The 27,039-nt window shown below is 44.5% G+C and overlaps 14 non-coding genes across 14 annotated transcripts; 3 read left to right on the plus strand and 11 right to left on the minus strand.

The window, feature by feature from the left end:
* Nucleotides 1-520: 520 nt before the first annotated feature.
* Nucleotides 521-593, minus strand: trnar-ucg (transfer RNA arginine (anticodon UCG)). The gene has a single exon. It is a non-coding gene; the product is annotated as a tRNA-Arg (tRNA).
* Nucleotides 594-1,719: 1,126 nt separating this feature from the next.
* On the plus strand, nucleotides 1,720-1,793 carry trnan-guu (transfer RNA asparagine (anticodon GUU)). The gene has a single exon. It is a non-coding gene; the product is annotated as a tRNA-Asn (tRNA).
* A 6,444-nt stretch (nucleotides 1,794-8,237) lies between these two features.
* LOC148631455 (U4 spliceosomal RNA) lies at nucleotides 8,238-8,379 on the minus strand. Its single transcript, XR_015934718.1, has one exon. It is a non-coding gene; the product is annotated as a U4 spliceosomal RNA (small nuclear RNA).
* A 1,193-nt stretch (nucleotides 8,380-9,572) lies between these two features.
* trnas-gcu (transfer RNA serine (anticodon GCU)) lies at nucleotides 9,573-9,654 on the plus strand. The gene has a single exon. It is a non-coding gene; the product is annotated as a tRNA-Ser (tRNA).
* A 7,170-nt stretch (nucleotides 9,655-16,824) lies between these two features.
* On the minus strand, nucleotides 16,825-16,896 carry trnae-uuc (transfer RNA glutamic acid (anticodon UUC)). Its single transcript has one exon. It is a non-coding gene; the product is annotated as a tRNA-Glu (tRNA).
* Nucleotides 16,897-17,097: 201 nt separating this feature from the next.
* On the plus strand, nucleotides 17,098-17,169 carry trnah-gug (transfer RNA histidin (anticodon GUG)). Its single transcript has one exon. It is a non-coding gene; the product is annotated as a tRNA-His (tRNA).
* A 574-nt stretch (nucleotides 17,170-17,743) lies between these two features.
* Nucleotides 17,744-17,816, minus strand: trnav-aac (transfer RNA valine (anticodon AAC)). Its single transcript has one exon. It is a non-coding gene; the product is annotated as a tRNA-Val (tRNA).
* A 1,811-nt stretch (nucleotides 17,817-19,627) lies between these two features.
* Nucleotides 19,628-19,701, minus strand: trnai-aau (transfer RNA isoleucine (anticodon AAU)). Its single transcript has one exon. It is a non-coding gene; the product is annotated as a tRNA-Ile (tRNA).
* Nucleotides 19,702-20,260: 559 nt separating this feature from the next.
* trnag-gcc (transfer RNA glycine (anticodon GCC)) lies at nucleotides 20,261-20,331 on the minus strand. Its single transcript has one exon. It is a non-coding gene; the product is annotated as a tRNA-Gly (tRNA).
* Nucleotides 20,332-20,544: 213 nt separating this feature from the next.
* Nucleotides 20,545-20,626, minus strand: trnas-aga (transfer RNA serine (anticodon AGA)). The gene has a single exon. It is a non-coding gene; the product is annotated as a tRNA-Ser (tRNA).
* A 1,270-nt stretch (nucleotides 20,627-21,896) lies between these two features.
* On the minus strand, nucleotides 21,897-21,970 carry trnai-aau (transfer RNA isoleucine (anticodon AAU)). The gene has a single exon. It is a non-coding gene; the product is annotated as a tRNA-Ile (tRNA).
* Nucleotides 21,971-22,529: 559 nt separating this feature from the next.
* On the minus strand, nucleotides 22,530-22,600 carry trnag-gcc (transfer RNA glycine (anticodon GCC)). Its single transcript has one exon. It is a non-coding gene; the product is annotated as a tRNA-Gly (tRNA).
* A 213-nt stretch (nucleotides 22,601-22,813) lies between these two features.
* trnas-aga (transfer RNA serine (anticodon AGA)) lies at nucleotides 22,814-22,895 on the minus strand. Its single transcript has one exon. It is a non-coding gene; the product is annotated as a tRNA-Ser (tRNA).
* Nucleotides 22,896-24,165: 1,270 nt separating this feature from the next.
* Nucleotides 24,166-24,239, minus strand: trnai-aau (transfer RNA isoleucine (anticodon AAU)). The gene has a single exon. It is a non-coding gene; the product is annotated as a tRNA-Ile (tRNA).
* Nucleotides 24,240-27,039: the final 2,800 nt, after the last annotated feature.

Raw genomic sequence — 27,039 nt, forward strand, 5'->3', positions numbered from 1 at the left:
GTAGGCTGCAAAACAACAAGTAAAGATTTATTCCAAGATGAAACGTTGTGGCGGTTTTCTTATCTTTTTAGCATGGACTAAACTTTTACGTGTTCCTTATATGCTATATATGTATATATTAGCACCAATGTCGTTCTTAAAAACTAACATGAAATTGTCAGGGACATTCAGCTATATACAAAGACGAGACAGACAAAGTAATAATTCTGTATTAACGTGCCCTACATATTGACGCAATGATCGAACTAACTGACATGTTCTGATTCAGATCCCCTGCAGTTCATGCCAATTAGAACAATAGCAATGCTGAGTCCTCCCCACCCTACCGAGCACAAATTCAGCTGCTCTGCATGTTTTTTCATTGCAATTGAGCTCGGAGCTGGAGATGATCTCCATACAGTTCTGTGTTCACTAGCCCGCACTTGCGTGCTAATTTACGGGTTGTGGCAAATGCTTTTCTATAGTTCATATACATGACGGCAACCTGTTACCGAGGAACCTGAGAGGTTTAAAAGCCTCACGAGCCAGGCAGGACTCGAACCTACAATCTTCTGATCCGAAGTCAGACGCGTTATCCATTACGCCACTGGCCCATAGAACATGCGCTTGCACTCCACCACAGAGAGCTCTACACTGCTACTAGTAGTACACTTCCCCATCTAAATTTTCACAGCAAGAAACTTGTGTTTCCTACTATTTTTATCAGGTTTAAAATATCATCTCCTTAAAACAGAAAAAGTGTTGATGTGTCGTGCTGAAATTCCGATTGATTTTGAATTCAAAGAAAAAAGGTTTTCTTCCAAAACACCATGAAATTGTCACATCTTGCAGACAATAGGTGTATTCCATGTTGAAAAGAGAAGAAAGAAAACCATGGAGCCTTTTACAGGTGTGAGAAGACCTCACAGTCGAAACGCTGTTTCCGTTCTTCTCTTTTCAGCATGCAATAAACCCATTGCTTGTTCCTTTGCAGCCGAGGCATGCTGACGTAGCTACCCAGCTGAACATCTTGCAGACTCTACAGTACTTCTCTCCTGTAGAAGTAAAGCAGGGCTTGCTGGGTGAGCTTTTGCTCCGGTAAATTAGGTCACGTGTCATGTTAAATCACTTCTTCTAAACACAACATTTGCTGGTGCTAGCTTTCCCCATTAAAAAAAAGAGACATTTCCCTTACAGTACATGACATATCGTTTTTATTCTATCAATAAGTATAGAAATTAAACAAAAGAAAAAATGGTGTTGCCAAAGAATGCACAGCTTGGACATGAAAAGTGCCCGATAAATGCCATTTCTCATCATTTCTCTTGGCGTCAGTTCTGCTATTAAATGGGACGGAGGCAACGGGCTCAGAGAGCATGTTAAGTGCACACCGAACGCAGATGTGTCCAAGTGTCTGTAAAAGTGCGGTGCTCCCTAGTGGCTTAAAGTGCCCGCCTAGTAAGCAGGCGATCGTGGGTCTGAATACCAGTGGTGCCTCTCTCCGTGTCTTGTTGTGCCGAATGTCTCATTTCAGACAAACATGTACAGCTTGGTTCAGTTTAATGCAAGAATTCATTTCCTTTCTGGAATAACTTGTTTTTGAAGAAATCCATACAGCTTGTGAAAGATGAAATCCATTTCTTGGTTGTCAGTGGAAAAAGATTGCCGGCTGCAAGAAGCGCAAGTGATTGTTTTCTTTGACCATAAACCTGCAAATGTAGGGAGCACAAGCGGCCGTCAGTCTCTGTGGCGCAATCGGTTAGCGCGTTCGGCTGTTAACCGAAAGGTTGGTGGTTCAAGCCCACCCAGAGACGCATGTCTCAGTTTTTCCAATGTAAACATCATCACCGCTAAAGAAGATGGCGCAGAAGGCTCCACAGTCGAAACGTTGTGCTTCTTTTCTTCTCTTTTCAGCATGGAGTAAACCTTTGTTTGATCCTTTGCAGCCTAAGCATGCTGACGCAGCTACCTTTCTCTTAACGCGCCTCAATCATTATTCACCAAAACGATCAGCAGAATAAGTCACTTTGTGGTGATGTCACTCCTCTGCTTCACAAATGTCCTTAGTGACGGGCCATTTCTTTCTGCCATTTTTCCGGAGCGGTTATGGATTGCTCCATCATTTCCCTCTTACTTTCCATCACTAGATTGAAAAAAAAAACAGAAACAGGCTGACAGGACGACAATCAAATTGCAAAAACTCATCAAAGCACTCGATAAAGTATTTGAATCCACAAGTAGCTACAGATATAGCCATTCAAAATGGGTGAGGTATTTCACGGCATACCGCGACACGCCCACCGGGGTATCACGCGGTATCACGTGTGTCACGTGACTAGCTATCCGGCGTCGCCTTGTAAAACCGCCAGGGGGAGCTTAACCTCTCATGTACAGCATTCGAGCCTTTAATTTTGAACTGTGTATCACAGCATGTTAATCATCAGTCATTCAAATGTTGGTATATTTTATGAAAGCAAGATTGCTCAGTTGGACAAAAGTACACAACCTACCTTTATCAGAAATATTTATGCATCAAAGCCTTTACTGAAGATATTACTAATAGTATTAATAATGGATGACTTTGGACAAGCTGTATACTCAAAGTATAATTTCTTTAGCACATTTGTACAAGCACTTGGAATCTGTCCAAGCCATACTTTGTCAGGCATTTTGTTTTACTTCAACGGGGCATAAAAACTTCCTTGCTTTTAACAGGGCGTTTCATAATTTCTACTACGAGAATGATTTAAAATGCGACACCTATCATTCAACTAGAGCTTAAAATATCACAAGGAAAAATACACACCGGTATTCCATTTCTCCCTAAACATTGTAAGCTTCGAAGTCTTTAACTAACGTGATACCGGATACGTCAACAAGCATACTTTTAGAATTTGATTAAAAGGGAATATAATATGGAATCGCGTATCTCAAGAATTTAATAACGGTATGATTATATCCGTGTACTGCGGCAGAACTGTGTAGGGCTGTTTCGCCTGCCTGATCATGCGAGCTGTCTTGTAGCCTCCTGGTCTGGGTGCGTGACTACCAACTGGCAGGTTGTGTGTTCGAATCCAGCTGCTGCTGGACCTTCCAGTTTTATTTATTTATTTTTTAATCGCGTAACATAAACATATTACCGTATGCAAACTGTACTGTATACAATATGTATATGTATATTTAATGTCTTAACTGTGCCCGTTTAAGTATTGAATATTCATATCTAATTTTACCACTGAAGGGAAATCTTAACATAAACATACAGTATATGGCTGGTCTCGGTACTTTAAAGAAAAAAATACACACCAGTATTCCATTTCTCCCTAAACATTGTAAGCTTCGAATGAAACCACTAAATAAAGACATAAATATAGAAATCTTAAGATTTGTTTTATTTAATGTTGGTAGCAGGATGAACTGTCAGAGTGTATATTTTGTCGCAAAGTTGCTACAAGATGTTAACAGTGAAAAAGGTATTTAGAAATGAGTTATTTCAAGATGAAAAAGAAAACATACACGAAACATGGTTTCATTACGACCAGAATCGGTCTTGAGATATTTTTAACTTGATTTACAGTATTTGAGAGGTATGTCTTAACACCGATACTACAGTGCTTAAGTACTGCTCACGTATATGTTTCTAGGTTTATATTATGCATTTCATACGGTCAAATTACTTTTGAGCAACTAATAAGAAGCGCGAAACGGTATGCGTTTTAGTTTCGTTTTGTGCTGGAACCCGTGGATTGATTAGAGATATCAAGTACATACAAGTCATTTTTTAAATGTTGTAGTTCGTCTTGAAAAAATGTTATGAGTACATCATCTATCAACAATTACACAGGTTCTGTTTCCATATTGCTGATTTTGGTTAGGTACAGTATTATCAAATCCAGTGGCGCTGTGTGTTACTTTACTGAGTCCCAATCTGTGATTGAAACCTGTAAAACCGGTTTAATTCGTCACAGCCAGCACTCTTCAGGTGTGAGGGTCTTCTGCTCAGAATGAAACGCTAAAATGTTTGTGTATATTCTAATGGTAGTGGGGGCAGGGTGTGTGGGAACAGGTTTGTTCTTCACACCTGAAACATTTTCTCTGAAAGGATTTTCTTCGAAGTTTAACCGATCTTGTTACAGCATGTTACAGTTTACTATTATTAACCATATTAATTTTAAGTGCTTAATGTAAAATCTTGTAAAAATATATTTTCATTGTTCAAATATACATTAATATACATTAAGTCTGACTATCATATAATAAGTTAAATACAAAACTAAAGAAAAAATAGGGTTAAATATAATTCAAAATATTTTGCTAACAATGTTAACTGTTTATGAATAATAAAATGTATTAACTAAGGAGTAGGATGGCACAGTTGTTAGTATGTTTTTTGTTTTGTTTCTTTTTCATAAATACAACAGTAGTACCTGATGTCTCAGTGGCTTTCAAAATTAAATTATGCATGCAAACCTGTGAACTAGAAAGATAACTAAGATTTTAATACTAATTAAATGACCGCGGGCACTTCCCACCCCCTCTACATTCTCAGAGTAGAACAGACTAACCTTCTAATGAAAGACGGTCCACCCCCCACGGACAGGAAAAGTGCCCACAGGCACTTAAACTTAATATGGTCAGTAACGGTAAACAGTAACATGGTAAGAAGGAGCACGTACAAACGTTTTCGAAATAACCACATGTAAGACTCTGATCCTAAAAATGTTTAGGGAGAAAGTGGAATACTGGTGTGCTTCCAGAAGAATCAGTATGGCTCAGAGATTAAATAAAACTTCACAGACATTAACGAAGAGCATAACGCGTGTACTGTATACACTGCAAGTACTGTACAACCCAACTCTCTGCAGGAGTGCTGGCTGTGACGAATTGAACCGGTTTCACGGGTATTTTCAAAGTAAGAGGCGAGATTTCCAGCGAAAGACACCCCCTCAAAAACCCAGTAAATACAGTACTTACTAGTTAAAGGCTAGGCTCCCGACTACGGCGAAAGGAACCCTTCTTTCATTAGAAGACAATGAACATATTTTAGCCCTGAATGAATTAATAGCAAACATGGTTTACATAAAAGACATTTTTCCAAGAAAGTTTAGCCTTTGTCACTAATGAAACCACTAAATAAAGACATAAATAGAAAAATCTTAAGATTTTTAAAATACATGACTTTGCTAAAATTTATTTGAAAATAAAAACAATTACAACCGCCAGGGGAAAGAGAGAACAGGGGAGGGATGTTGGTTTTGCATAAGGGGCGGGGCTATGGAAAGTAGGTATGTTTGGGAATGTGTAGTTACATGTTCTGGCTGTTTGTGAATTATCGTTGTTGAGTAAGGAGTGTTGAGGTATTGATTTTGTGTAATGTTTTATGTTGAAAATTGAGGTGGATTTTGTTTATGATAAACAGGATAAACTGGGATGGGAGGAAGGTTTGGTTTTGCATAAGGGGCGGGATTATGATAATTGGAGGACTTTGCGAGTGTAAAATGGTTTGATTATTTGATTTTGTATTGTGGTTGTTATCTATGTTTTTGGTTGGTATTATGTTTATATGGTTGTTTTTGTTGGTTGGTTGTTATTATGGTTATTAATAATACGATCTATAGTTGAAATCTGAGCCTAAATAAAAAGAAAAAGCAAGTGATTAGGTTTATGAGCAATCTAATTACTTATTCGTTTAAAAAGCTATATAAAATAAAGTTTATTATTAATTTGCTGGACAGAGCGGTGAACATTATTATGCATAAGACAAAGATAACGATCCTGATCAGTTTAGAAATCTGTGTACGCTGTAAGGTTTTTACTTCTTAAACTTTTAAAATACACGTTTTGAATAGAAAGAAATCCTCTTCCTGGTATAGCACACCAGCACGTCTTTTTTCTCCAATCAGAGGGGTCAGCCAATCACCATTCTGCGTTGGGTAGCAACGGGTGACTGTTCTCAGGCGGAAGATGTAAACAGCTTAATATTTAATCGTGTTAAATATTTTTTTTTAATTCAATTAAACGGGCACAGTTAAGACATTAAATATACATATACATACTGTATACAGTACAGTTTGCATACGGTAATATGTTTATGTTACGCGATTAAAAAATAAATAAATAAAAATGAAAAGTCCAGCAGCAGCTGGATTCAAACACACAACCTGCCAGTTGGTAGTCACGCACCTAGACCAGTAGGCTACAAGACAGCTCGCATGATCAGGCAGGCGAAACAGCCCTACATAGCTCTGCCGCAGTACACGGATATAATCATACCGTTATTAAATTCTTTAGATACGCGATTCCATATTATATTCCCTTTTAATCAAATTCTAAAAGTATGCTTGTTGACTCCGGTATCACGTTAGTTAAAGACTTCGAAGCTTACAATGTTTAGGGAGAAATGGAATACTGGTGTGTATTTTTTTCTTTAAAGTACCAAGACCAGCTATATACTGTATGTTTACGTTCCAAAATTAATATCGTTTATGGCCTTCACACGCGTTACAGTATGCTCCTATTCTTTTTATGCTCAGCTACTAAGATTTCCCTTCAGTGGTAAAATTCAATATCTACAACGGGCACAGTAAAGACGTTTACAGTAAGTCTTTCTACGACAGACCAACGGACCACGAGTGCCCCTGTCGGTCAACCAATCACGCACCGCGGTATCGCGTGTCATCTTACCTGCTGTACGTGTCTGTACCGCTTACTTTGAATGGCTGCATCTGTACGAGCAACTTTGTCCTGGCTTGCATGAAAGTCGGAAAATGTCAAAAAGAAAAAGATGGTGGCTTTTTCATATTCGTTCTTTTATTTTTAGTTCGTTGGCTCTTCTGTCCATTGTCCTCCTGCCTGGCTCTTGACCTGTGACTGTCTGAACGCACACAGTAAAATTTCATGTGGGGGATTTGTCCTGAGCCTCTGTGAAAGACCCACCCACCCCTATAAATAACTGCTCTAGAAACACATGAACGCAAAACTAAACCACAGCTTAAAGAGGAGCTTGTCATGACCGCCAGGCAGTTAAGACCAACTCATAAGCGATCTAATCAGCACCAGCAGTGGGTGATTATTAACAAACGCCGCCGCACGAGTTAACCCACCTGCACACACTCCACCGTGCGGTACGCAGTGCTATTTTTACCATCTTTACCTGCTTCCCGCTGCTCGGTATTGAGTCTACTCCTTGAGAGCTCTACCTGGCGTTTTTCCATTACCTCGTTTATTCTGGATATTGGACTCCCCTTCTGCCTTTTCGACTTTGGACCTCGCCTCTCACCTCGGACTGTTTGCCACCAGTGTTCTCCCTGGATTACGACTTACCTTACGCCTCTTGACCACGAAACAAAGCAAAGCAGAGCAAAACAAAACGAACAAACGAAAACCCTCACGTCCCGCACTTGCATATAACGCCGTTACGTGCCCAAGCGGTATTGTATGTCATCCTAGCACTGCACCCCGGGGCGTACGGTATATGGGAACGAGCACACGCCACGAATCGTCTCAAATCACTCCCTACAGCTGTAAGGCGCTTTGAAGCGTGCACCCCCAACATTCTTCTTTGCGCATCTGTGAAAGGTAAACTCTTGAGCAAACTCTGAACCAGCTCTAAGGAAACTAATCCGATTAGACGTTACTTTGACTCATCCTTTAAGGGACCCTTGTTAATTGGAGAAATCAATGATTTCGAATGAATTCTGTATGCGTTAAAAGACAGCTATACACAGAAAACATGCAGGACACTGCTCACGATGTTTCCCGAGCCGAAACACAGTGCGTTTTTCCAAGCCATTTGACAACGCCCGCCCACTGAAAACTGCAGCAGATCGTATAAAGGCGTTCAACTTTGTAACTACTGCACGCACAGGAAGCAGAATAAATTCCTCTTTTCAAACTGTCAAAGGTTTGCTTTGCGAACGCTGCAGGACATCGCACAATCTCTTTTGAACGGGGACAAACGATTTCTTATGGGGCGCAGTAAGTACAGACGTTTAAAAAGCTCCACTCATGCCGACGATGCAGCATGAAGAAGCGCAACCTAACGTTTGACAGACAAAAGCCGGGCGCCGCTACGAGCAATATGAAATCAAACTGACAGCACACGGCGGTTCGCGCTGACTCAAAAGTGATCTCGACAGACGCTGTTCTCTGCATAACGCTGAAAGAGCTAAAGAGCGTTTCTGTTGAGACGTAACAAGCTCGTTTCTTTCTACCATGATGTCACCATGACCAAATCTGTCTTTAAACACCTTGCTCAGTCTCTGACGAGACTGTCAAACATTGCTTTCGCCGATTGTATTGCAAACCGGCGGAAGCAGGGTATTGGGAAACGTTTTCAACTAGCAATAATCGCGCCTCGGCTAAACCTCACAGGCTACGATACTGCCACTGCGCAAAGCTGACGGTTGCCAGGCAACCGCAGGGATCCTATGAAAATTGTTATCGATCGTCTAATGGCATGTCGTTGCTGTAACGCTTCATATTTGTCGTCTTCTTCTTCTAGCTTGAGGTTTTGAAGAATTTCATGACAGACAAGGGCTCCGTCGGGAACAAAGGCCGTTGTGAGAAAACAGTTGCTTATTTTCAGCACCAGAAATACAACCCTTTAAATACAAGATGACAGAACAATGACGAAGGGCATGCCGGGAGGAACTCATGCACTACAGTGGAAAGGGGGCGGGCACGTACAGTTCACATTCAAGCCACAAGTACTCTTCTCGGATGTTGCACAAACAAATCCTAACGTCTTGAAAGCATTGCAGCATGTTTGTGTCCCACTTCCCGTGACTGCAGGACGACTGACACGAACGGACAAACACAATCTGTGGCGTTTAGCGTGACATAGTCTTGCAGGCATCTTGCTGTCTCACTGCAATACTATACCGCTGGAGGAAACAGTCCATCTGGCCATGCAACTCATTTGAGCGTTGGTGGTATAGTGGTGAGCATAGCTGCCTTCCATGCAGTTGACCCAGGTTTGATTCCCAGCCAACGCAGTGGTGAATATTTTCAAATGCTGTCACAAGCCTTGGATTGTGACTAGCAAAGCGAAGCCTTCTGAAAGAGCTAAAGCACTGCAAAACGGAATTGAGGGAGAATCTTACAGGGGATTCTGAGCGGTGTCTGCATACACGCAGTCCGATACGAGTGCTGAAAGCTTGAGCTACTCTCAATGCTGCCTTTCCCTGGAGTAAATCTGTTACATTGAAACAGCCCCGGGAGTGCTGTCCTTTTGCAGCCACTTGGACACACCACTCAGACACATCTGCATTCGGTGTGTGCTCCGCCTGCTCGCTGAGCAAGTTGCCACCTTTACATACAATAGCAACATCGACACCAAGAGAAAGGATGACAAATGGCTTTTATCTGGAACTTTTCATGTCCAAGGAGCTCAATGTGCTTTCTGTGTACAACAGGGCCACTGAACTCCACACTGGCCACTGAACTACAGCAGTGGCTTGCTGGCTTGACATCTCCCAAGGAAAATGTTGAAATCGCATGTGGAACAGGAAAATGACCCTCGAGTACAAGGGAAAAAAAAGAAAAAGATCATCTGGAGTGTGCCAACCCAGTTGGGACAACCCAGTTTTGTTGACGAAGTGGCCGAGTGGTCAAGGCGATGGACTGCTAATCCATTGTGCTCTGCACGCATGGGTTTGAATCCCATCCTCGTCGGTTTCCATGTCTGACGTGTGACGTTGGCCCTCCTGTTGTTTGCTCCAGATCTAGAGCTGTACATTTTCTAGCGGTGGCTGAACATGGTATAGTAGGCTAACGTCGGTATCGAGCAGTGACAGTAACAGTATTTACGTGCCACTGCTGCCAAGTGGCTCTGGGTTGAGACCGCGTTTCCACTTACTTGCAACGCAAACGGAGAAAGCGATTTTTGACAGTCTCTTGAGAGACTGCGCTAGGTGCATAGGGATAGACTTTGTAAGTTCCCCCTGGGATGGTGGCCTCTCAAATAGTTTGTGATTCCTCTAGACGTTTATACAGTAGAAGCCTGCTTCGTGGCTTAAATCCAAGCTAAGGAAACGAGTTAGATGTCTGATGCAGAACTGCGAATTCAATGAAGGGGAACACTACAGTACATTGCACTGTATGTGTGAGGAAAGCTGCCCCCTTCTGTCCCTTGTCGACCGAACAGAGTACTGTAAAGGATACCGCCAAGAAACTTTAGGATGCTGGTTGGAATCCAGCTCCAAAGAAGCCCCTTTGGGTGTTATGTCATCAAAAAGTAAGAACAGCGAATCTCCCTTTGATCAAAAGCGCAACAGAACTGTTTTCCGTGGAGCAGCTTTCAGACCCGCAGACCTGTTTTATTTGTAGGGCAGGGCGCATTCCCAAATGCGAATCTCCTGTTTTAGAAATGCTTTGGGCGGCGTGAAGTGAAAATAAGAAATGGGCTCCAGATGCACATGGAAGCAATCAAGTGTTTCATCCGAGCTGTTTCAAAGACTGCTCAAGAGCTTTCCTTTCACAGAGGCGCAACGATTAATGATGGGGGTGCACCCTTCAATGCGCCTTCCCAGTGGGCATTGATTCGTCGAATATACGTATATTTACAGCGAAAATACGGCTATACGTATATATACGTCGCCTCGACGTATAATCAACGTCGAATTGCAACCATAAAATCGACGACATGAATAAACGCATATATAACATCGAAAACACATCTAACACAGTGCCTGAGGCTTTTTACTGTATGTATCGTGTGTGCCGCAACTAGGAGTATACGGCACTCTGCACAGTGTTCGAAGTAAATTATTTTCGCAGTAATAAATTTATTATATTTACTATATTTATTATACACGTGTAAATTTATTACTGCGAAAATAATTTACTTCGAACACTGTGCAGAGATTCTAGACAAATTGCAGACAACATTTAGACGTCTAAGGTATGCGTTTAATAGACAAATATTATACGTCTTTTGCCCACTGTGCTGCCCTCTTGATTTCGGATTTAATTTCTTTATTACAGGGGCGCTTTTATGATGACAGAGTCATGTTCAGGTACTTTGCTTGATGGAGGAAGCTCATTTCGGACTCTGTGATCTGCTCACCTGGAAAGGTCTGCTGTACTACTACAAGAGAGACGTAGAGTCTGGAGGAAGGGACAATTTTATGATGCTTTGGAAGATAATGTTTTTTTTTTCTTTGAAATCGAAATGAATCAGAATATCAGTGCAAAAGACAGACTCTTGGTTTGGTTTAAAGAGATATGGTTTTAAAACAGACAAAATGTAGAAAACAGGTGTTTCTCACTTTTGGAAAAGAATGGACTGGGGGTAATATTTTACTAGTTGCAGTGCTGATCTCACTGGGTTACAGTCCTGCAGTATCACACTGGATAACGTGTCTGACTACGGATCAGGAGATTGTAAGTTCGACTCCTGCCTGGCTCGGGTTGTTTTTAAACGCATCGGGCTACTCCCTAAGTAGTCTGTGCTACTTCCTGCATTGTAAGAGTACCCAGTAAGAGATTCCCTTCATGTAAAGGAACTGCACCTGAAAGCTTTAGAAAAACACCTGGGCTCAGTACGGTGCTGAGAGCTCAGCTTTGCTGTTCTAATTAGCACGCACTGCATCGGCTATGAACCCGAACTTTTCAATTATTCCGATCAGTAAGTCAACACGTAGTCCACATGAACGGTAGAAATATTCTCTTGTCTGTCTCTTGTTTGTATAGAACTGAATGTCCCTGACAATGTACTGTTAGTTTTAATTGAAGAACGGCATTTGTGTTCAAATATACCATTTACGTAACTGCTCATACGACACTGAGTTGTAATTAGTCAAGAAATAAAGTCGAACAACAGCTGCGGGTTTGATTCTGAACGTATGAGATTTCAGCGCCTTTTACTTCCATTGACAAATGACAGAGATTCGAAGAGAGATCCTTCAGACCAGCAAGCAAACCCACGGCTATTTCGGTTTTCTATCTAGGCAACGTTGGTGTCTGCAATAGCATACATGAAAGCGTGATGCAATTTCTGTGGCTACATTTGTTGCACGTCATGCACAGTAAGAGTGTTTCTAACACCAAATAAAAAGTCAACAATTAGCGATCACGCCTTCTCCTCAGTTAACCCACTGAAACCCTTGCTGTTAACAGTTCTTTACTGCGTGCTTTACGAGCACCTACATATTGTGTCGGTTCTTTCAGCTGTATTCATTAGGTTTTCAAAGGCATAAGTAGAGCACCAGAGGTGCGAACGCAAAATGTGTGGTTATCTGAAGAATGTATTTCCATGGCAGCAGGGCCAAGCGATTTAGCGTTCTTATAGTACCAGGAAAGGAGAAGCGGCACTTAGCCTCTGCCTCGCAGGCACAAGGTAACGTGCGGCAGACGCCGGAGTCGGCAGGTTTCGACCCTGCGCGGGGAAGCCCCAACGCATTTCGAGCCCATCGCCTTAACCACTCGAGCACGACAAAAGCGAGCCCGCCGCCGCCGCCGCATTCCTCCTATAATCAAACACGGACTGCGAGGTGGCTGCGGAAACCTTTTTAAAGTTGCTCTCCGTTAAAAAAAAATACCTTTCACAAGATACGTGCCGGCAGACAGACACGCCTCAGAGGGTTTAAGGCTGGCTTCACGTTCAAATGATAAAGTCCCCCCGTCCGGATGTCAAAATGCAACGTTGTCAGACAGAACAAACATCAACAAACCACAAATGTGGACAAGGATTTTACAAGCTGCACCACACTGCACTTTCAAAAGCATTTACGTTCGTGTTAGACGCAGGACTTGCCTTTGATTTGCGCGCTTACGAACGCCATGGAAAACGAAACTAAACTAAAGCCCTCAGCTCCTGCACTTGATTATAATGCCGTTACGTGTCGAAGCAGTAATTTACGTCTTCCTACCACTGCAACACGGGGAATAGAGAGAAATGAGCACACGCTACGAATCGTCTCAATCACTCCCTAGAGTCGTAAGGCGCATTGAAGGGTGCACCCCCATCATTAATCGTTGCGCCTCTGTGAAAGGAAAGCTCTTGGGCAGTCTTTGAAACAGCTCGGATGAAACACTTGATTTCTTCCATGTGCATCTGGAGCCCACCCAGTGGGCAAAAGACGTATAATATACGTCTATTAAACGCATACCTTAGACGTCTAAATGTGGTCTACAATTCGTCTAGAATGAAATTCTAATATACGTCTAAAGTTATACGTCAATTATACGTCTATGTTTAGACGTTCATTATACATAAATGGTTGGAGTTCTATTATACGGATAAATTTAGAGGACTATTATACATATATGGTTGGAGTTCCGGATAACTTTAGAGGTCTATTATACGTATATGGTTAGAGGTCTGTTATACGTATATGGTTAGAGGTCTATTATACGGATAACTTTAGAGGTCTATTATACGTATATGGTTAGAGGTCTATTATACGTATATGGGTAGAGGTCTATTATACATCAAAGATAGGTTTTATAGGTGTAGAAACAAGTAAACCAAGCCAATGATTAGATTTAGAAATGTATTCTGAAAATACACATTCACACCTGAAACATGTATTTCAAATTATACATTGTATACAATCAATCAACAATCAACATATGGGCAATAATCATAAAAAACACAACTAGTCTTGAACTTCAGCTACAAATTCTGGTAACATGGCAATATACAGTATAGTAATGACAAACACAAAACTAATTACATTAACACACTAACTCAAAACCACATTTTGATTCAAATATACATTTTAAAATGTACAACTTCTATATTTCCAAGAAAAAAAAATATTACAATGGAAGTTAAGATGATTTTTGTCCACTATTTGCAAACCCTGTCTAATTGTCCTAACAGTTAGAACCAAAAACCTATTATTTTCAGTGTCCAGATCTCCTGGCCCCCTGCCTTGCATATGCATTCTTCAAGTAACACATTGCATGGTCCTTTATTTCTTTTTCTGTTGATGTAGGGTGGGACTTCAGCACCGCAGCTAGGAGAAAATTATATAATATTACTTCCCAAATAAATGATGATTAATATCTTCTTTAGTATAATCTAAAAAATGAACGGTTTACTAAGCTCAAAACTGAAATAAATGTATAAAATTTAGCTTGCATCATAGCAGTTGAGCAATAAAGTCTGTCCTAATTAAAGAGTACCCAAAGTTTGAAAGTACAACATAGAATAAGAATAGAGAAACGGCAAAACGATTTTGTGTCATCTTCCCCATTCACACTATTTTATGTGCCATTTTTTGCTTATTCACGTACTATTTTAATCAAAATAATATTAAGAAAGATCTGTATGTATTCAGATAGTATTATTATTGTTCATACTTACTCGTCAAAAGAGGATTGCTGAGATATTTGCGGATATACTTCTACATTTGAAAAACGTGTCCAAAATGGTGACCAACGAATACTAGCAATGCATTGTGGTATATAAGCGGAAAATATGCTGGGTTCGATATTTTCTCAACGTATGCGTTTATTAATGTTGTCGATATTATGGTTGAAATATAACATTGAAAATACATCGCGGCTATGTGCCCCCTGCTATGAGCTGATGTGCAATTTTAACGCATGTAGTTAGTAAGGATCGGTCACTGTTGTATGGTATTATATATAATGACATTATGGAATAGGATGGGGACAGGCCTGGCATCACGGGGGGAGGGGGGAATGTCGCCCCTTCAGTTTTGGGCAAAAAGATTTACCTAACTTAATTTGCGCCCTAAAAAAATAGTTGTACTTTGTCAATGGTCAGACAACACTAAATGACACGAACAGTCACTCAGTCTGTTTGATGGGCAGGAGGGCTATCCGTCCAGGAACTGCACATATCAGTGTCGTTATTGAGTGTCAACATTACGATCCTGTTTGCTCAGGTGGACCGATTCCTTGCAGTAGTTTATCATTATACTTAAAATCGTTATATAACTAGGACTAGTTATAGCAGTCTGTGCTTTCTGTTGGTTTTACAACATTTTTTCTTAACGATTCAGAACGTCCATGTAGCTGCAAAAATGAACGCTTATGGTACTTTTCGCTCCAGGCAATACTCTCCAGTGAGAGTGACGAAAAATGTGAAACTGAACTTCATCGCAAATACCAGATTGCTAGTCGATATCTTCTATCATGAAGCACTAATCAATGGCATAGCTGCGAGATTTCATTTGGGTAGCTGCACCGTACAGCTCCGTTTCAACCGAAATATCACCCCCGCTCAGAATTTCAGACGCCCCCCTACAGATTTTTCCCCGGGCACCGCGCACTGATGGGAGACGGGGTTTCCAGGAAATGGTATCAACTTTTCTCAAGAAAATAAAAATAGAAACTCTATAGGCACTCAAACATTTTACTGTTTTTTTTTTCAGGCAGGTGGCAAGACCCCTCCGCAAAACCCTTGTATGCCAAGCTGTGGGCATTGATTCGTCGAATATACGTATATTCACGGCGAAAATAAGGTTATACGTATATATACGTCGCCTCGACGTATAATCAACGTCGAATTGCAACCGTAAAATCGACGACATTAATAAATGCATATATAACGTCGAAAACACATCTAACACTAGGAGTATACGGCACTCTGCACAGTGTACGAAGTAAATTATTTTCGCAGTAATTAATTTACACGTGTATAATAAATATAGTAAATATAATTAATTACTGCGAAAATAATTTACTTCGTACACTGTGCAGAGTGCTGTATACTCCTAGTGTTAGATGTGTTTTCGACGTTATATATGCGTTTATTAATGTTTATTTCACAGTGTCGTGCACCTTTTCATTGCTCTCGCTTTCAGAGCCTCCGCACGGCACACGACTCAACATCAGGAAGCACATTGAAGTGAAAGCAGGGAGCGCTGCGACATGCACTGTGCAGATCCCGCCACACTAAGAGGTGAGTGGGTCTGTTCGATGCACAAAGAACGCTTTGATAAGCGTCAAAGGCAAATCATTCCGAGTTGGTCGTTTGTGTTTTCCGTTCAGACGCGAAATGCTGAAATGATCTCTCGGCTCCTCGGTTGTCATTTCTGCTCCGTAAAGGAATCACAGCACGAGTCGGCTTCCAGCACGGTGGGTCGGGACACGATGCCGGGGGTCGGAGAGAGCGATGTCTTCCTCGTTAGTATAGGACCTGTCACGTGGACCTGTCACCTGTCCCCACCTGTCACGCGGGAGACCGGGGTACGTCAGGACGCGCATTGAAGTGAAAGCAGGATGCGCTGCGACATGCACTGTGCAGATCCCGCCACACTAAGAGGTGAGTGGGTCTGTTCGATCACAGCACTAGGCGAATCCCCAATCCCCTTTTGTGCGTGGCGACAGAAGAAGTCTGGTCTGTTTCCTCCCGGTTTCAATCCGGGGATCTTTCGCGTGTGAGGCAAACGTGATAACCACTACACTACGGAAACTGTGGTCAGATGTGCCCAGCGGCCCAGCGCTGAGCTTCACCAATGCGATTCAGCTGCTTCCAGTGCCTTTATTGGGATGCGCTGATGGACCATGCTCTCTCTCCAGAGACCAGCACGCCTGTCATGGACGGAGCAGGAAAGACGGCGCCACATTCTACAGCCCTCTCCACGCAATCGACGAAATCGGGCTACTGAAGTGGAGAAAATCGCCTCTCCAGAAAGTGCAAATATCATCTTGGAGAGTATAAATCCTATTGCCGAAGGTCAGCCCTGTCTACCAGAGTGACCCTCCCACCTCCTGCAGCGATGGTCAGCTCGTCTCACACGCGTGAAGTTTCGGCTGGAAACAAGCGCCCCCTCTTCTCGCACGTTTTGCACGTTGAGTAGTTTTAATGCGGCTCCTTCGTACACAGTGCTGATCTTTTGGAAAGCAGGAGGCAAAATTGACACGTTCCCATACCGGGAGTCGAACCCGGGCCGCCTGGGTGAAAACCAGGAACCCTAACCGCTAGACCATATGGGAGTGCACAACCCTGCTGTTCCGGGCATCATGCAAGCAAACTACATAAATATGAGAAAACACGCAAGAGAGCTGTCACTCAGAGTGTCGAAGGGTCGATGTATACTGGGGCTCAGTTGAAATGCAACGTCAGGACTTTCCCGAATTATGTCACACGAAGAGAGCACAGCCTTTTCCGCCCTGCCACGTGTGTATCGGTAACTCGCCGTGATCGTATAGTGGTCAGTACTTTGTGTTGTGGCCGCAACAACCCCGGTTCGAATCCGGGTCACGGCAGAATAGGGGCGTCTGCTTTTACTACTTGCACGAATGAAGGCAAAAAAAAGCCAATTGATGTGAACGAACGGCGCTTTACAGAGGAGTACTGCCTGACTGGATCGTTGATGAACGACAGAGACCACTCCGACCTCTTCTCGGGTTTCTTCAATGACTTACTAAGGATCTTCTTCACATTCGCCCATGCAGGGGAAGCCAGTTACACCAAAGCAAACGCAGGAAAGTGCAATTCAAGCAGAGACCAGGAGGGACTTGTTTACACCGAGAGTGGTCGGAGAATGGAACAATGCGCCCAGCCCTGTTGCTGGAGCCGATTCTTGATGAGATCTTGGGCTCACTAAGAAGCCCCCGCTGGATGCTAATCTTTCTGTTGTTCTTGCAGGTCCTGCGCTGCTATTGAGCCGACAGAGCTCGTCCTGATCTGTCGGCACAGCCCAATTGCAAATGATCGGCTCCGCATACAGAAGGAACGTGCGTTTGGTACAAGAGTGCATGAAGGCACCGGAAATACATTGGGAACAAATGACCGGTCGCTCAATACCTCTGTGAAGTACAGGAGCGTGCAAAACGAGGCTGTTTCCGCCCGGTCTCGAACCGGGGACCTTTCGCGTGTTAGGCGAACGTGATAGCCGCTACACCACGGAAACCTGCAGGGACTGCTGCTGGTGTCTCGCTTGCGTTTCGGGCTGAGAAAGGGACGCGTCACTTTAGGCAGGGGGCGCTGGAGAGAGGAACAAAGGGCGCGATGAAACAAAACACCGAAACCCGGGATCTTTAGATCTTCAGTCTAACGCTCTCCCAGCTGAGCTATTTCGGCGGTGCACAGAGCCCACAGCCACCTGCTCCAGCCTTCCTGTGTTGCGGCATGAGCGCACCAAGAGTAGCGGGAGAGTGTTGCAGGAACGTCACTCAGAAGGAAAGCCACCCAGGTGCGCCCTCTGAGCTCTGTCCAGCGCATCTTCCTCGCATGGACTCCTGCCTGCGACGGGCAGGAAACAATTAGCAAGAACAGAACAACACCCCATGGGTGTCTCATGACCACACCTTAGGTTGTGACACGTGCAGGTGTGAGGGGTTGCCGGGCTACTTTGGAGCAGAGCTTGGGCGGAGGGAAGGCGGGAAAGCAGACAAAGAGGTGACACCTCAAGGTCTGCACGATCACAGCTCTCCGCCGCCCCAGGCTTCCGCTCGATAAGCTGCTGGACACACCCGCCCCTCCTCACACAGACCGTGGAAAAGCCCCCGAGTCGAAGCCTATTTCAAAGTCGTTCTCCGTTTCAAAAAAACATTTCCAAAATACAAGCCTTGCAGACAGACACGCCTCAGAGGACTTAAGGGTGGCTTCATGTCGGAATGATAAAGTCTCCCCGTCCGGACATGAAAATGCCACTTTGTTACACACAAAAAAAGAATCAACAACAGAGAAATGCCCACAAGCATTTGAAAAGCCGCATCACGTCGCACTTGAAATAGCTCTTACATTAGTGGTAGACGCAGGAATCGCCTTTTTATTTACGCTCTTACCAACGCGATGGAAAGCAAAACAAAGCAAAGCAGAGCAAAACAAAACGAACAAACGAAAACCTTGCGTATAACGCCGTTACGTGCCCAAGCGGTATTGTACATCATCCTAGCACTGCACCCCGGGGCGTACGGTATATGGGAACGAGCACACGCCACGAATCGTCTCGAATCACTCCCTACAGCTGTAAGGCGCCTTGAAGCGTGCACCCCCAACATTCTTCTTTGCGCATGTGTGAAAGGTAAACTGTTGAACAAACTCTGAACCAGCTCTAAGGAAACTAATCCGATTAGACGTTACTTTGACTCATCTTTTTACGCTCAGTGCTGGATTGCTCAAACTCCAGCTAGGGTTAGGGTTAGCATTCCCACGCTACTTAGACACTTTGTTTACGCTCAGTGCTGGATTTTGGGAACTTCAGGATGAGTGGGAATTTTCTCCTATCTGTCAATTCTGTTTTGTTTTGGAGACTCTTGGCTGCCTATGTTGTACAGTGCAGCGTGAAGGAAACATTTTCCAAAACTGTGTCAGCTCAAAAGTTGTAAGAAAACCTCTCCAGCTGCTTTAACTCTCTTCATTTTTGTCATTTAATGTGACACTCGATGTATAACTGGAGCCTCACATATGCAAATGGTGAGGCTCCAGTTCGACACCCAGTTCGACACCACTTTACAGTATATGACAAAAGCATGGCAGACTGTGCCGGACCGGCAGATAACTTCCGCTTATTTTTACCATATTAAACATTGGAAATCCTCCCACTTGTATTTGTGACACTTGATTTTGGCTCCACCTAAGACACTCTTAAATCTTCAAACACTTTTCTCTTCTCCCGCAACACTCTTGTCTGTCGGCACTATGTGGCAGCGTTGCATGACAACCCCTCTCACCACGGAAAGGAACCTAACAGCTTTGGTAAGAGAGGAGAAAAGGACCTGGCCAGTACGGGGCTCGAACCCGTGACCTTGGCGTTATTAGCACCACGCTCTAACCAACTGAGCTAACCGGCCTCACAACAGTGCTCCTCTCTGTGCTGCAAAAAATCGAACTCAGGGAATTTCTTTTGTCCTCCTTTGAATAGAAAGCCGTGTAATTCAGTGTACGGGCTTTCTCGTGCAGTTTCATGGTTCTTGTAACCCAAATCCTACACTGGCCTGAAGTGCCCCCCCATTTCACAGCATTTTTCAGCTGATTTAAAATGTACCTAAAGGAGAAGCATTATTGAAGACCATCAATTACCAAGAGCTTTTGTCAAAGGTTTTGGTGGTCATTTTGAATGACCACAGAGCGCTGTGACCTCGGTTTTACATCTCATCCAAAAGACAGCGCCCTTTTACAACACAGCATCTCCATCACTATACTGGGGCATTGGGACCCGCACAGACCTCAGGGTGAGCGCCCCACCGCCGGCACCATTAACACCGCTTCCAGCTGGAAGTCTTGGTTTTCCCTGTAGCTCACCCTCATCCGGGTACTGACCTGGCTCACACCTGCTTAGCTTCAGTGGGTTTTTTGAGTTGCGAGTTGCAAGGGGATGCAAGTGATGGAGCCGCTCGCTGCAAAAGCCACTGCATTGGCCGGGAATCGAACCCGAGCCTCCCGCGTGGCAGGCGAGAATTCTACCACTGAACCACCAATGCTCAGTGCCTGGGCCTTCAAAAAAGACGCTTTTTTGGTGCTCTGTGCAAAACGCGTCGACATCCGCTTCCAGCTGCAAAATGCCATTCGCGGATGCTGAAGAACTTATTTCCAAGGCAGCGGGTACAAGCGATTGGGCGTTTTAAAACCACCAGGAACAGCAAAGAGGCGCGCTTCTTTGCTTGCGCCGAAACACACCGACTGGAGGCGGATAACGTAGTCGGCAGGATTCGAACCTGCGCGGGGAGACCCCAATGGATTTCTAGTCCATCGCCTTAACCACTCGGCCACGACTACAGCAAGCCCCACTGCCGCTGCGTTCTTGCTACAATCTTACCTGGATCGCGAGGCGCCGGCGGAAGCCTATTTCAAAGTCGTTCTCCGTTTCAGAAAAACATTTCCAAAATACAAGCCTTGCAGACAGACACGCCTCAGAGGACTTAAGGGTGGCTTCATGTCGGAATGATAAAGTCTCCCCGTCCGGACATGAAAATGCCACTTTGTTACACACAAAAAAAGAATCAACAACAGAGAAATGCCCACAAGCATTTGAAAAGCCGCACCACGTCGCACTTGAAATAGCTCTTACATTAGTGGTAGACGCAGGAATCGCCTTTTTATTTACGCTCTTACCAACGCGATGGAAAGCAAAACAAAGCAAAGCAGAGCAAAACAAAACGAACAAACGAAAACCTTGCGTATAACGCCGTTACGTGCCCAAGCGGTATTGTACATCATCCTAGCACTGCACCCCGGGGCGTACGGTATATGGGAACGAGCACACGCCACGAATCGTCTCGAATCACTCCCTACAGCTGTAAGGCGCCTTGAAGCGTGCACCCCCAACATTCTTCTTTGCGCATGTGTGAAAGGTAAACTGTTGAACAAACTCTGAACCAGCTCTAAGGAAACTAATCCGATTAGACGTTACTTTGACTCATCTTTTTACGCTCAGTGCTGGATTGCTCAAACTCCAGCTAGGGTTAGGGTTAGCATTCCCACGCTACTTAGACACTTTGTTTACGCTCAGTGCTGGATTTTGGGAACTTCAGGATGAGTGGGAATTTTCTCCTATCTGTCAATTCTGTTTTGTTTTGGAGACTCTTGGCTGCCTATGTTGTACAGTGCAGCGTGAAGGAAACATTTTCCAAAACTGTGTCAGCTCAAAAGTTGTAAGAAAACCTCTCCAGCTGCTTTAACTCTCTTCATTTTTGTCATTTAATGTGACACTCGATGTATAACTGGAGCCTCACATATGCAAATGGTGAGGCTCCAGTTCGACACCCAGTTCGACACCACTTTACAGTATATGACAAAAGCATGGCAGACTGTGCCGGACCGGCAGATAACTTCCGCTTATTTTTACCATATTAAACATTGGAAATCCTCCCACTTGTATTTGTGACACTTGATTTTGGCTCCACCTAAGACACTCTTAAATCTTCAAACACTTTTCTCTTCTCCCGCAACACTCTTGTCTGTCGGCACTATGTGGCAGCGTTGCATGACAACCCCTCTCACCACGGAAAGGAACCTAACAGCTTTGGTAAGAGAGGAGAAAAGGACCTGGCCAGTACGGGGCTCGAACCCGTGACCTTGGCGTTATTAGCACCACGCTCGAACCAACTGAGCTAACCGGCCTCGCAACAGTGCTCCTCTCTGTGCTGCAAAAAATCGAACTCAGGGAATTTCTTTTGTCCTCCTTTGAATAGAAAGCCGTGTAATTCAGTGTACGGGCTTTCTCGTGCAGTTTCATGGTTCTTGTAACCCAAATCCTACACTGGCCTGAAGTGCCCCCCCATTTCACAGCATTTCTCAGCTGATTTAAAATGTACCTAAAGGAGAAGCATTATTGAAGACCATCAATTACCAAGAGCTTTTGTCAAAGGTTTTGGTGGTCATTTTGAATGACCACAGAGCGCTGTGACCTCGGTTTTACATCTCATCCAAAAGACAGCGCCCTTTTACAACACAGCATCTCCGTCACTATACTGGGGCATTGGGACCCGCACAGACCTCAGGGTGAGCGCCCCACCGCCGGCACCATTAACACCGCTTCCAGCTGGAAGCTTTGTTTTTCCCTGTAGCTCACCCTCATCCGGGTACTGACCTGGCTCACACCTGCTTAGCTTCAGTGGGTTTTTTGAGTTGCGAGTTGCAAGGGGATGCAAGTGATGGAGCCGCTCGCTGCAAAAGCCACTGCATTGGCCGGGAATCGAACCCGAGCCTCCCGCGTGGCAGGCGAGAATTCTACCACTGAACCACCAATGCTCAGTGCCTGGGCCGTCAAAAAAGACGCTTTTTTGGTGCTCTGTGCAAAACGCGTCGACATCTGCTTCCAGCTGCAAAATGCCATTCGCGGACGCTGAAGAACTTATTTCCAAGGCAGCGGGTACAAGCGATTGGGCGTTTTAAAACCACCAGGAACAGCAAAGAGGCGCGCTTCTTTGCTTGCGCCGAAACACACCGACTGGAGGCGGATAACGTAGTCGGCAGGATTCGAACCTGCGCGGGGAGACCCCAATGGATTTCTAGTCCATCGCCTTAACCACTCGGCCACGACTACAGCAAGCCCCACTGCCGCTGCGTTCTTGCTACAATCTTACCTGGATCGCGAGGCGCCGGCGGAAGCCTATTTCAAAGTCGTTCTCCGTTTCAAAAAAACATTTCCAAAATACAAGCCTTGCAGACAGACACGCCTCAGAGGACTTAAGGGTGGCTTCATGTCGGAATGATAAAGTCTCCCCGTCCGGACATGAAAATGCCACTTTGTTACACACAAAAAAAGAATCAACAACAGAGAAATGCCCACAAGCATTTGAAAAGCCGCACCACGTCGCACTTGAAATAGCTCTTACATTAGTGGTAGACGCAGGAATCGCCTTTTTATTTACGCTCTTACCAACGCGATGGAAAGCAAAACAAAGCAAAGCAGAGCAAAACAAAACGAACAAACGAAAACCTTGCGTATAACGCCGTTACGTGCCCAAGCGGTATTGTACATCATCCTAGCACTGCACCCCGGGGCGTACGGTATATGGGAACGAGCACACGCCACAAATTGTCTCGAATCACTCCCTACAGCTGTAAGGTGCCTTGAAGCGTGCACCCCCAACATTCTTCTTTGCGCATGTGTGAAAGGTAAACTGTTGAACAAACTCTGAACCAGCTCTAAGGAAACTAATCCGATTAGACGTTACTTTGACTCATCTTTTTACGCTCAGTGCTGGATTGCTCAAACTCCAGCTAGGGTTAGGTTTAGCATTCCCACGCTACTTAGACACTTTGTTTACGCTCAGTGCTGGATTTTGGGAACTTCAGGATGAGTGGGAATTTTCTCCTATCTGTCAATTCTGTTTTGTTTTGGAGACTCTTGGCTGCCTATGTTGTACAGTGCAGCGTGAAGGAAACATTTTCCAAAACTGTGTCAGCTCAAAAGTTGTAAGAAAACCTCTCCAGCTGCTTTAACTCTCTTCATTTTTGTCATTTAATGTGACACTCGATGTATAACTGGAGCCTCACATATGCAAATGGTGAGGCTCCAGTTCGACACCCAGTTCGACACCACTTTACAGTATATGACAAAAGCATGGCAGACTGTGCCGGACCGGCAGATAACTTCCGCTTATTTTTACCATATTAAACATTGGAAATCCAACCACTTGTATTTGTGACACTTGATTTTGGCTCCACCTAAGACACTCTTAAATCTTCAAACACTTTTCTCTTCTCCCGCAACACTCTTGTCTGTCGGCACTATGTGGCAGCGTTGCATGACAACCCCTCTCACCACGGAAAGGAACCTAACAGCTTTGGTAAGAGAGGAGAAAAGGACCTGGCCAGTACGGGGCTCGAACCCGTGACCTTGGCGTTATTAGCACCACGCTCGAACCAACTGAGCTAACCGGCCTCGCAACAGTGCTCCTCTCTGTGCTGCAAAAAATCGAACTCAGGGAATTTCTTTTGTCCTCCTTTGAATAGAAAGCTGTGTAATTCAGTGTACGGGCTTTCTCGTGCAGTTTCATGGTTCTTGTAACCCAAATCCTACACTGGCCTGAAGTGCCCCCCCATTTCACAGCATTTTTCAGCTGATTTAAAATGTACCTAAAGGAGAAGCATTATTGAAGACCATCAATTACCAAGAGCTTTTGTCAAAGGTTTTGGTGGTCATTTTGAATGACCACAGAGCGCTGTGACCTCGGTTTTACGTCTCATCCAAAAGACAGCGCCCTTTTACAACACAGCATCTCCGTCACTATACTGGGGCATTGGGACCCGCACAGACCTCAGGGTGAGCGCCCCACCGCTGGCACCATTAACACCGCTTCCAGCTGGAAGCTTTGTTTTCCCCTGTAGCTCACCCTCATCCGGGTACTGACCTGGCTCACACCTGCTTAGCTTCAGTGGGTTTTTTGAGTTGCGAGTTGCAAGGGGATGCAAGTGATGGAGCCGCTCGCTGCAAAAGCCACTGCATTGGCCGGGAATCGAACCCGAGCCTCCGGCGTGGCAGGCGAGAATTCTACCACTGAACCACCAATGCTCAGTGCTTGGGTCTTCAAAAAAGACGCTTTTTTGGTGCTCTGTGCAAAACGCGTCGACATCTGCTTCCAGCTGCAAAATGCCATTCGCGGACGCTGAAGAACTTATTTCCAAGGCAGCGGGTACAAGCGATTGGGCGTTTTAAAACCACCAGGAACAGCAAAGAGGCACGCTTCTTTGCTTGCGCCGAAACACACCGACTGGAGGCGGATAACGCAGTCGGCAAGATTCGAACCTGCGCGGGGAGACCCCAATGGATTTCTAGTCCATCGCCTTAACCACTTGGCCACGACTACAGCAAGCCCCACTGCCGCTGCGTTCTTGCTACAATCTTACCTGGATCGCGAGGCGCCGGCGGAAGCCTATTTCAAAGTCGTTCTCCGTTTCAAAAAAACATTTCCAAAATATAAGCCTTGCAGACAGACACGCCTCAGAGGACTTAAGGGTGGCTTCATGTCGGAATGATAAAGTCTCCCCGTCCGGACATGAAAATGCCACTTTGTTACACACAAAAAAAGAATCAACAACAGAGAAATGCCCACAAGCATTTGAAAAGCCGCACCACGTCGCACTTGAAATAGCTCTTACATTAGTGGTAGACGCAGGAATCGCCTTTTTATTTACGCTCTTACCAACGCGATGGAAAGCAAAACAAAGCAAAGCAGAGCAAAACAAAACGAACAAACGAAAACCCTCACGTCCCGCACTTGCGTATAACGCCGTTACTTGCCCAAGCGGTATTATACGTCATCCTAGCACTGCACCCCGGGGTATACGGTATATGGGAACGAGCACACGCCACGAATCGTCTCGAATCACACCCTACAGCTGTAAGGCGCCTTGAAGCGGGCACCGCCAACATTCTTCTTTGCGCATCTGTGAAAGGTAAACTCTTGAGCAAACTCTAAACCAGCTCTAAGGAAACTAATCCGATTAGACGTTACTTTGACTCATCCTTTAAGGGACCTTTGTTAATTGGAGAAATCAATGATTTTGAATTAATTCTGTATGCGTTAAAAGACAGCTATACACAGAAAACATGCAGGACACTGCTCATGATGTTTCCCGAGCCGAAACACAGTGCGTTTTTCCAAGCCATCTGACAAAGCCCGCCCACTGAAAACTGCAGCAGATCGTGTAAAGACGTTCAACTTTGTAACTACTGCACGCACAGGAAGCAGAATAAATTCCTCTTTTCAAACTGTCAAAGGTTTGCTTTGCGAACGCTGCAGGACATCGCACAATCTCTTTTGAACGGGGACAAACGATTTCTTATGAGGCGCACTAAGTACAGACGTTTAAAAAGCTCCACTCATGCCGACCATGCAGCATGAAGAAGCGCAACCTAACGTTTGCATTCCTAGCACTGTTGCAACCTAGCACTGTTGCATTCCGCGCATCAGTAGCTAAGAGAATATCATTTAAGGCTCTTGTTAATGCTGTTTCAGAAACCAGACTGAAATTTCTCAAGTATATTATTTGAATCCAGATACGATTGACGTTGGGCAACAACTATTCTCTCAAAACTTAGATTGAAATGGGACCTTTGAGACAGGCCTGTAGTTGTTAAGAACTTGTGGATCCAAATTTGACTTCTTAAGGAGCGGTCTAACAACCGCTACCTTAAATTGATCAGGTACAACGCCTGACGCAAGCGATGCATTCATCATACTAATTATAGGTCCTGCCAGTCCTTCGAGGGAATCTTTGACTAGCTGAGTGGGTATGGGATCTAGCGAACAGGTGGTTGACTTTGTCTTACGTCTGTGTCCATGAGTCCACCATAAGAAGAAATCTGAACAGAAATCTGAGTGGTGATCATGCGAGGTCACCACGGAGGAAACCACTGCTCTCCCCCCAAAAAAAACCACCACTGCCCCTCTCAAGTTTGCTAAAGACCACATGGATGTTCCACAGCAACTCCTGGAACAATGTTCTGTGGACAGACGTGACAAAAGTTGAACTTGTTGGTAAATGTGCACAGCGTTATGTTTGGAGATAACAAAACACTGCATACCAACTCCAAAACCTCATCCCACCTGGGAAGCATGGCGGATGCTGTACGGCTTGCAATCATCGAGGGACCGATGAATTCCAAGATGTATCAGGAAATTCTACAGCAGAATGTCAGGGTGTCTGCCTGTGATCTAAAACTCGAAAGACGCTGGGTC

This window comes from Lepisosteus platostomus, unplaced genomic scaffold, assembly GCF_059453375.1.
Source record: "Lepisosteus platostomus isolate fLepPlt1 unplaced genomic scaffold, fLepPlt1.hap1 Scaffold_77_H1, whole genome shotgun sequence".
NCBI lineage: Eukaryota > Metazoa > Chordata > Actinopteri > Semionotiformes > Lepisosteidae > Lepisosteus > Lepisosteus platostomus.